Raw genomic sequence first — 11,068 nt, forward strand, 5'->3', positions numbered from 1 at the left:
AAGGTCAATAAGAACTTTGCACGGATTGCTAAAATGCTGGTCAATTGATGATTTGGTCGTAAAATGTTGCATGCTGTTATCTGGCATATTTAGACTAAACTAGCACAGACGCGCGCGCGTGTACACACGTGCACACAAGATACGGACTCGCTTGTACGTGGACGACTCTGTAAGCAGTTGCTCTCAATTGCTTGCAATTTGGTTGCTTGCAACCGACTCTGTCTCACGCGTGGACGTCTCTGCAAAGGGTGGCGTGCAACTGTATCGCTTGCGTGTGGACACCTCTGCGATTGTTTGTGAGCAACTGCACAAATTGGTTGTGTGCAACCGAATTGCACACTGTATGCGGATGCCTCCGCGACTGGTTGCGATCGGTTGATTGTAATCAGTTGCTTGCAACTCGGATGCGTTCAACTGAATTTGCTTACAGGGAGATGCACTCGGCAAATTTGCAGCGATGCTTTTCAGGACCACGCGGCACATTTGCACAAATACGATTGGTTCATAATAGAGACATTTTTTAAAGGGGGTTAGGTGGCGTAAACATGAATGTGTCATGAAACTCGCCACCACCACCAACCGACACGCATCCAACTAGTAAGGGGTTTGTCACGTCAACAACACGTGGCCGAGTCGTTACTAGTTCAGCGCTAACCGGTTGTGTGGTGGAGAGTAAACCCCACTGGAACGTTTACAATTCGAGTGCCTGATGACGTTTCACCGGTAATTGCAACGACCAGCATCATCAGGCGGGACAGCTGCAGGAGTTTTGGAGAAATCCTCCTTGTTTCCATCTTAAATAGACGGGGGGGGGGGGGGGATAAATGTGATTGGGGGGTGGTGGTGCGTGTTGACCATACTTCACCACGCGAGTATGTGAGGTTGGTGAAGTGGATGTGGTCGTGAGCATGGGCATCACCATCATTAATGATGATCACCATCATAATCTGCACAATTATCAACCAGTAATTGTTGTTGACATCAATCACCATCATCCACCAATTATCAATCAACAATGGCACTTTGTCATTATCATCCGTTATCAATGATACGTCAACCACCACCGTCATCAATCATCTTCATCAATTATCAAACGGTAATCATCATCAACCATCGTGATCAATCAATCATCGACCATCAGTCACCATCAATCATCATCGTCGATCGACCTTATCACTCATCAGCATCAAACATCATCACCGTCAACAGACCTCGTCACTCATCAGCATCACCGTCAACAGACCTCATCAGCATCACTGTCAATAGACATCATCACTCATCAGCAGGCAAGGAGGTGCATTGCCTCCCCACCCCTCTCCCCCTTCGCTCCCCGTGTTGCCCAAAGATACGAGTTGAAAACAGATCTCTGGTGCCCCACTGATAATGTAGTCACTACGCCACTGATAATGTAGTCACTACACCACTGATAATGTAGTTACTACAACACTGATAATGTAGTTACTACACCACTGATAATGTAGTTACTACGCCACTGATAATGTTACTACGCCACTGATAATGTAGTTACTACACCACTGATAATGTAGTTACTACACCACTGATAATGTAGTTACTACGTCACTGATAATGTAGTCACTACACCACTGATAATGTAGTTACTACACCACTGATAATGTAGTTACTACACCACTGATAATATAGTTACTACACCACTAATAATATAGTCACTACACCACTGAGAATGTAGTTACTACACCACTGATAATGTAGTTACTACACCACTGATAATGTAGTTACTACGCCACTGATAATATAGTTACTACACCACTGATAATGTAGTTACTACACCACTGATAATGTAGTTACTACACCACTGATAATATAGTCACTACACCACTGATAATGTAGTCACTACACCACTGATAATGTAGTTACTACGCCACTGATAATATAGTTACTACACCACTGATAATGTAGTTACTACACCACTGATAATGTAGTCACTACGCCACTGATAATATAGTTACTACGGCACTGATAATGTCGTCACTACACCACTGATAATGTAGTCACTACACCACTGATGATGTAGTTACTACGCCATTGATAATATAGTTACTACGCCACTGATAATGTAGTCACTACACCACTGATCAGGAGTGAGCGGCTCAGGCGTGGCTCTCGGCTCAGCTCAAGGGATTACCCTGAGATGATCTCAGAGCCGGCTCAAGTTTAAGCGCACGGCGTTGAGCCACGGCTCCACTTGAGCCGGCGTCTTGAAGCGTTGAGCCGAGCCGTGGCTCACTCCAGGGAGCCTCGGTGAGGCTGCTCACTCCACCACTCGGGGCCCGCGTCTCCCGGGTGGCCTCGTCGCCAGGAGGCCGTCGGCGTTGCGCGCCCCCTCGTGAGTGAAGTTGGGGGCCCGTGTTGGTTTTTTCGGTAAAATCACGTAGGTAAAAAATCTAACATTTTTAATTAATAAAAATAAAATAAAAATCACGACGTTTCGGAGGCAACACAAGCTTCCGTCTGAAGGTGTAACCGTCACAGCACGATAGCTGTATCAAGTAAGATAAATTCCAAGTTAGAGTTCGGTGAGGACACAGCAGCAGATGTGAGTGTGAAAGCGATGGGTATTACCTTGTTATCTCGGCATCTCTTGAGGAAGGCCAGCGTCTCGAGAAGCTGTGACTTCTTGTCTCGTTGTCTGTTAAAAACTCTAACAGATAGGTGGAATTCCTCCCCGTAGAGGGCATTAATTCTAAATTTGAAGCTTTCGTGACTGCAAGGATTCATATTCTTAGGTTTTTTCGGTAAAGTCACGTAGGTAAAAAAATTTAAATTAATAAAAGTAAAATAAAAATAAAATAAAACACTTTCTCTTATTTTTTTACAGATTCGTCAATTTTTTTCGCCCCGCCCACCTTATTTTGGGGATTTTCTCAACTCTCCCCAGATCATCTTGACTTTCCACCAGATTTAAAGTGGATTTTGTAAAAAAAATGTTCACCATATTTCCCTGGATTATTTTTAAAAATCGAATTCTCTCATCTCTCGATCGTTCGCGACGTATTTCTCAAATTTGTCTTGACATTCCACCCCCCCCCCCCCCCCCAGATCTCCCTGGAGTTTCTCCGACTTGTTGTTTTAACCAGCCTCATCTGCATCTGTTATTATTCTTAACCCGAATGATTCGGACTTTGTTTGGATGTTTTCATCGACTTTTTGTTGTTGCCGTTTCATTCTCTTACGAATTCCTCCAAATCGCTGGACACTCTCCGTCCTTCACTTTCAAGGGGCAATCGCTGTTATTTCCGTTCGCAGCGCACTAACCACCACCACCACCATCGTCAGCCATGATAAATCCACTGCTGGATGAATGCCTCACCCACAAGCCACCCACCCTCCACCTATCACGATCCTGCGTCGTTCACACGTAATAATCAGTCTCCCTCTATGTATAAGGTATAAAAAAGAGTCTTTCTTACGAAACCCATTGGCCACACGCACGGCCTTCTGGGAGTACGTGATCTCAGCAGCATTGCTTCAAGGCAAGCAGAATATTGTTGATTGGTCCTACACCATGATCACCACAACTACCGTGTGTGTGTGGTTAATGCGCTAACTTGATTGTTTACAAAAGGTGTCTATTTGGTGTTTAAACACCTTAACACAACTCCTGTTTTATTGCCAGAAAGGGTTAAACCCATTCTTATTTCAACGGTTTTACTTAACTTGACTCCTATGTTTGTCGTGGTCAAATCTTGTAATCAAGATTTAGTCTACTTCCCGTTGTCCAACGAATTCCAAATGTTGCACACGTACTCAGATCTGGTGACAATACATGCCTGTATCAATTAATCAATTAATTGGCTCTTTTATAGCAATTAACATTTTGTATGTACGGCTTAATAATGAAATATTGATATGGGTAAGTCAAAAACGCCACGGTCCCTAAACTCTCAAATCGCCTCGCCCAAGAAGCAGGCGCCACGTGTTGCCTCTGGCACCACGTGACGTTTCGGGCGACACGTGACGTCTCGGGCACCACGTGACGTCTCGGGCACCACGTGACGTCTCAGGCCCCACGTGTCTCAGACGCGCCTGCTCCGTGTCAACGAGTTACGGGCACCCCCACTCCACACAAACAAAAGTTGTACATTGAAGATTCATTCATAAAGTAATCAATAATTCAAGTAAGCGTTGATGTGGGAGCAGGCGCGCAGCGTCATTTACGTATTTAAGAAGTTGTTAATAAAACCGTTGTTTAAAAAAACAACTTTTTTTAAGGAGTTTATTTCATAATTACCATTGTAACATGTTTATTTTTTTCATGATTCAGAACCAGAGGGGGGCAAGGTCACAGTAAAAGTTTAAGAAACCGCTGGACTCGCGGCCCGCGATGGGTTCAGCTGTTCCATAGCCACGTGCTAAACAGTCGCGTTTCGAATGTCATCCCTGAAGACGAAGCAACGTAGGCAGAAGAATGTGTTTTTGTTGTTGTTGTCGTCATATATGGAGATATATAAATATATAGTCTACGATACAGATTACTTTTTGTATGCATTTGAATGTATGCGCCTCCGTACGTACGGTTGTTCAACCACGTGGGTCTGTACGCGTGTGGCGATATTAAAGTTTCCTAACAGCGTTACACGAATCCTGTCTCCCGGCTCCCTGCCATCAGGTGTCCAGTGCATAAGAGAGTTTTTTTTTTTAGGTTAGATCGCGTAAGTATAATAATGTGTCGTTAGAACCCGCCACCACTCGACACAACCAACTAGTAAGGGTTGTCACGTAACAGAACGTGGCCAATTCGTCACTAGTACAGCACTAGTGTATAGTGTAGTGTATAGTGTAGTGTATAGTGTAGTGTATAGTGTAGTGTTTAGTAGTGTATAGTGTAGTGTATAGTGTAGTGTATAGTGTAGAGTGTAGTGTATAGTAGTGTAGTGTATAGTGTAGTGTATAATAGTGTAGTGTATAGTAGTGTATAGTATAGTAGTGTAGTATATAGTAGTGTAGTGTATAGTGTAGTGTATAGTAGTGTAGTATATAGTAGTGTAGTGTATAGTGTAGTGTATAGTAGTGTAGTGTATAGTAGTGTAGTGTATAGTAGTGTAGTGTATAGTGTAGTGTATAGTGTAGTGTATAGTAGTGTAGTGTATAGTGTATTATATAGTAGTGTAGTGTATCGTGTAGTGTATAGTAGTGTAGTATATAGTAGTGTATAGTAGTGTATAGTGTAGTGTATAATAGTGTATAGTGCAGTGTATAGTAGTGTATAGTAGTGTAGTGTATAGTGTAGTATACTAGTCCAGCACACACAGGTTGTGTGTTGGAGAGCCAAGCCACAACATTTACAATCTGAGTACGACGTTTCGCCAGTAATTACAACCAGCTTCATCAGGCGACAGCCAGATTTGTGGAGAAGTCCACCTGTCTCGTTCCTTACATAGAGGCGTAGATTTAGAATGAACACCTGAAGAGATGGTGTCCAGTGGTTTGACGGCGATGAAATTGTACGAGATGTTCGCGTCGGGTGGTGGAAGGGGTGCACGACACACACAAAGACAAAGATCCCTCGTATAGCCTTCACAGACTGTCGGGGCAAGTGCTGTTAGCTGAGTAGCACCTGTGAAGGCCTGCACGGCACGCGAGTGGGTGGGGTTGCCAGCACCCCGCCAGCCGACCGCCTTTCTCTCCCCAGTGGCGATGTTTACACACCGCACCAGGTACTCATTTGAGGCTGAGTCGACTTAGGGGAGGCCCAGGACCGGTTCAGATAATCGTCGCCGGTGTTGGCCGCTTGCGGGAATCGAACCCGGGTCGCCAGGTTCGTAGTACAGCGCGCTAACCACTACACCAACGCTACATGTGTGTGTGTGTACACCACACACACATGCGCGCACGCGCAATTGGGATTTTACAATAAATCGTGAATCGTAACACGGATGTCACGAAAGCCTTCCCGTGTCAAACGTGTGGGTTGCTCAACACAGTAGCGGCGTCACAGTTAGGCCTCGGCAAGGTAAACACCTTGTTTACCGCTCGCTAAAAGTTCCGTGGCGCAGTCCGTGGCCTCCATTTAAAATTGGAATCATCGAAATATTCTATACTAGCTTTACTACCCGGCTTCGCCCGAGACTTGGATTCTTGTTTTGGATTAATACACAGCCTACGCAGAGGGTGGGGGAGATGCGTGACGTCAGCAGATAAACTGCGTGACGCTGCCGCATGCGGGTGACATCACGGATGTGACGTCACCGCTCACTTGCCGTGCAAAATATATCCATTATTGTGCTCCCCCCCCCCTCCACAAAATACAAAGTCTATTTTTATATTTTTTGCATTGTGTACAGTCTGTAAGCTTCCCACATGCCAAATTTCAAGTTTGTTGCATGTTGGGAAGTATGCTAAACATTTCGAACAGACGCACATATTCACAAATTTCCCTTTTATATATATGTATTTAGATTAATAAAGCGCTCTACCTACCATTTACATGTTATAAACCTTTTTCATGTGTAATCGGGTAATTTGTATGGGGTAAGGGTAATAGGTAGGGTAAAGGTAGGCTCGTTGCTTTTACCTTTTACCTTACCTTGCCGAGGCCTCGTCACGGTTGACACGGCACCGGACTTGCGACCTCGAGTTCTCCGGTTCGACTCCATCTCCTGGCGCGGCAGCTGAAACACTTGGGAGGGGGAGGCGAGTTTCTTATACCACCTCCCCCGCCTCCCACCTCCACGTGCTCTGAGCTCCCAGCAGCGGTGTGAATGTGTCTCGCTGCAGGGAGTTGATTGTCATGTCGCGTGCGGTGCAGAGTGAAGGTTGCCGGGTACATCGATCTCCACGCCTCCTCCAAAAGGCGTCGAGGCTCCTCAAAGGCGGCGTGGACGCGCAGGCCAAATATACCTGCGACAAACAAAATATGGATCCAGAGTGAGCAGGCTAAAAACTAAAAAAAATCAACGATCAACTGATTTTATGTGACCAGGTGTAAGGCCCCCAGCTGAGCTTTGGAGTAGCTCTTTTTCAGAAGCGACCCAAACGATAGCTCAACCGAAGTGGTTCATCATCGTCGTCGTCGTGTGGACATTTACGGCAGCCAAAACAACTCTGGGCGTGCGATGTTTATTCTAAATATGGCGGCATGAAAACCCGCGTGGCGACACCTGGAGAAAAAAAACGCGCCACCACGGAGACTTTTATTGTCGCCAGCAGCAACAGCACTGGAGGCTATTCCGATATGAAATACACAAAGTCACCAGCAAACACATAAAACAAACGCTATAAATCCACACGCTGTGGCGCTAAATGCATCGCGCACAACACGAAAGAAAAGCCACGTGGTTGTGGTGGTCATCGCGCACGCCACGGTGACGAGCGAGTGCTTCAGAAGGTGAACACGAGGGTGCCGTCCACGCTGGTACAGAGGGCTTGTCCGGCCCCCCAGCGTTTGAAGAAGACGTGCACGTCACCGGCATGTGTGTGGTATGCGTGCTCCAGCCGGAGCCGTGCCTTGAGCAGGCCCCTGAACACTGGAAGCACAGAGCAGCCGTCAGTGTCACCTTCCAGCATCTTTTTCCTCGTTCTGTACACCGCCATGTTCGCCTGAGCACGGGCGAAGTTGGCGAGGTCATGGCGCTTGTTAGCCAGGCAAGGCACCACCCCATATACGAAGCTGCTGCTGTTGTAGAAGGGCACCCCCAGTTTCCTAAAGATGTCCCCCAAAAGGCGAAACATTGGTTTGAGCCGCTGGCAGCGTAAGTACTCGTGGGGCAGATCCTCCCTGGCACCGCAGGAAATGCACAAGTCTGTTACCCCTGGCGAGATTCGGCGGAGCCACACGGCCGATGGCAACGTGCAGTGTGCCAACCTCCACTGAAGGTCACCGCAGCGTTTGGCTACGGGGGACTTGTACATTTGTTTAGAGAGCGAGACACGCACACACACTGCAAATCTCTAATCAGTCGTCAGTGTCGGCATGGAATCACCGACCTCCTGCATACCAGGCGAGGGAGTTAACATCTCCGAGCTACAGTGGCGACCACAGTTTTGCTGGGCGATTGCGCCTTCACCACTTTCAATCTCACATTTTCGCTGCTGTTGTTGTTGTTGAACCCACGTTTCCATTGGCGCCTCTAAACAAATTCAAACTCAACGCCGGGAGTGCTCGAATTTTAATGATTGCGTCGGTGGTGGAAGTGGAACGCTGTGATCTTCGCCTGCGGTGTTTTCAAAATGATAATCATAATCATTATTAAAATACTTTGTTTGTTCATAATCATTATTAAAATACTTTGTTTGTTCATCAAAGAAAGGCACGGACGCAGAGACGTCGCAATGAATTTTCGGGAGGGTCCTGCCGCTGCTGCTGCGGCTACATTTGGTTTTTATCGTTAAGATGCTTGGAGCCAATTCATGATGAGTGTGTCGATTGTACATGTGGGATCACATTGGAGGACATTAGAGGACACGGAGGAAGCTCAATGCAGAAGAGGGGAGAGAGAGAGAGAGAACATGCAAACTCCACACAGGACAAATATCCCCCGTGTAGCCTTAGCAGACTGTTGGGACAAGCGCTGTTAGCGAGCACCTATGAAGGCCGGCAGGGCACACGAGGGGGTGTGTGGCCAGCACCACGTCCGGTCGCCTCTGTCTCCCCAGTGGCGATGTTTACACACCGCACCTTGAATTCATTTGAGGCTAAGTCGACCTAGGGGAGGCCCAGAGACGATTCACTGACATATACACTCACTCTTTCACTCACACACATTCACACATACTCACACACACACAAACACTCACACACACTCTCACCGACTCTCACCGACTCTTTCTCACACACTCACACTCACTGTAGAACGGGGCGAGAACACACAAACTCCGCACAGAAAGACGCCCCGAGTCGGGATTCGAACCCGGGCACCCCCTTCTTGCTGGAAGGCGTCAGCTTGATGCCATTGCCGCTGCTGCTGCTGCCACCCACGCTGATGATGCCCATCGTAAACGCACGCTTCACGATCGTGCTCAGTCGCAGCGTGTGTCGCCACCCCTTGAGCCTTGCCAGGGCACGCCTGGACCTGCGGATTCGACGGGAGAGGGTTGAGGGACCTCTGCGATCGTAGCGATGGGAACATGCGCATTCTTGCTATGATCATCATCGTCGTCGTCGTTATTATTTATTTGACAATGTTAACTTCTGATTTAATTAAAGCACTCACCGCAAAAACCATCCCTCCCTCGCGTCGTTATTACAAACGTGCGCTGCCGTGGAGAGAAACTGAAAAGAGTTGCCAACTTTAACAGCCTCGGAGCGCAAGTGTCACGTAACGCGGCATTCATGGCCCACGTACGAACTCGATTTCAGATTAGCCGACGAAACTCGAGAACAACTTCACACGCAGAGGATCGCAGAGCTTGGGTTGGGGGGGGGGTGCAGAAGGGGATTTGGCACCGGCTGCTCACCGCCGCGTGGCTGCTGCTGTTTGTTGCTGCTGTTGTTGTTGTTATTGCTGCTACTGTTGCTGTTGCTGCTGTTGTTGTTGCAGCTGCTGTTGTTGTTATTGCTGCTACTGTTGCTGTTGCTGCTGTTGCTGCTGTTGTTGTTGTTGCTGCTACTGCTGCTGTTTCTGCTGTTGTTGTTATTGCTGCTACTGCTGCTGCTACTGCTGCTGTTGCTGCTGTTGCTGATGTTGTTGCTGATGTTGCCTTTGTTGCTACTGTTGCTGCTGCTGTTGTTGCTGTTGTTGTTGCTGCTGCTGTTGTTGCTGTTGCTGCTGTTGTTGTTGCTACTGCTGCTGTTGTTGTTGCTACTGCTGCTGTTGCTGCAGCTATTGCTGCAGCTGCTGTTGTTGCTACTGCTGCTGTTGTTGCTACTGTTGCTACTGCTGCTGCTGTTGCTGTTGTTGCTACTGTTGCTGCTGCTGCTGTTGTTGCGACTGCTGCTGTTGCTGCAGCTGCTGTCTTACCGCTCTTAGTCTGTGGTTCCTCCTCCTCCTGGCGCCTCCTCCTTTTGACGGAAAATTTCCCATCCAAGCTCAGCGGTTCTATACATATATATGAATGTATGTGTGTCTGTTGAACTTCTTTCCCACCGTACGTAGCTAACCGTGCTAATTGGAGGTTGTGGGTTGGAGGGGGAAGGACAACGAACTCAAAGAGGTCGGAGAAAACCGGAGTACCCGGAAAAAAACCCCCACGCGTGCGAGGGTGAAACACTCTATCCCCCACCCCCATGCAGATGGAAACAGGTGGAGTCCACACGTGTGTTGTACCGCCTTCTATCCGGCGAGTCAAGGTTGTTGTTTGACTTGCATCCCACTGGGATTTTTGCACACAGTGTTGGTGTACGGTGCTTTTTCTGCAATATTTTGCTGTCTTTTCTTGGATTTTCTGTTTGCGCATAGTCACTTTAAGATGTTTTCTTGTTCATGTTTTTGTTTTTTCTTTGTTGCACTCGATTCAAGAGCCGAATGGCTCACAGTGCTATACCTAATAAATTAACATGAACTTGAAGGTGGGTACGGCTCCTTCTCGACGCCCACGGTCATGGAGGGAGGGGGGATCTGTGTGCGGTCATCCACCAACCCTCGCGACCGCTGCTGCTGACTCGACACGTGCTGGATTAGAGGCCACGCCACGTGCAGCAGCAGCAGCAACAACAGCAGCGTCGTAGCCACCAACATCGCCCCTCTATTATTCCAGCAGCGGCGAGGGCACGCAAGTGCAGGTGCTGCGCCTTCGCCGACGAGAAAGCGTGCGCGTGCATTTGCAGCGCGTATATTTTTTATTTCACTTTTTTTTTATGGAGCCACATCTCAAAGCGGTGTTTAATTATAATATAAACAAAAAAATAATAGAACGACGCCTTTACAAACGGCGCCGTAAATTCCTGCCCGATGAGTTATTTGCGTGCGCAAATAAAAGCGTCAGTTTTATTGGCCACGGCGCAGAGTTCCGATTGGAGCAACAGCAGCGGAGCGGTGGAGCTCGTACACTCGGAGGCAATGACAGCTCGTCACCGCGGGGTTTGTGCCAGGCTAGGTGCGCCTTGAGTCACGGGACAGAGGCGGATGTCTTGGTTTGGCTGACTGAGACG

The sequence above is a fragment of the Lampetra planeri genome, chromosome 61 (assembly GCF_965212315.1).
Source record: "Lampetra planeri chromosome 61, kcLamPlan1.2.h2, whole genome shotgun sequence".
Classification (NCBI taxonomy): domain Eukaryota; kingdom Metazoa; phylum Chordata; class Hyperoartia; order Petromyzontiformes; family Petromyzontidae; genus Lampetra; species Lampetra planeri.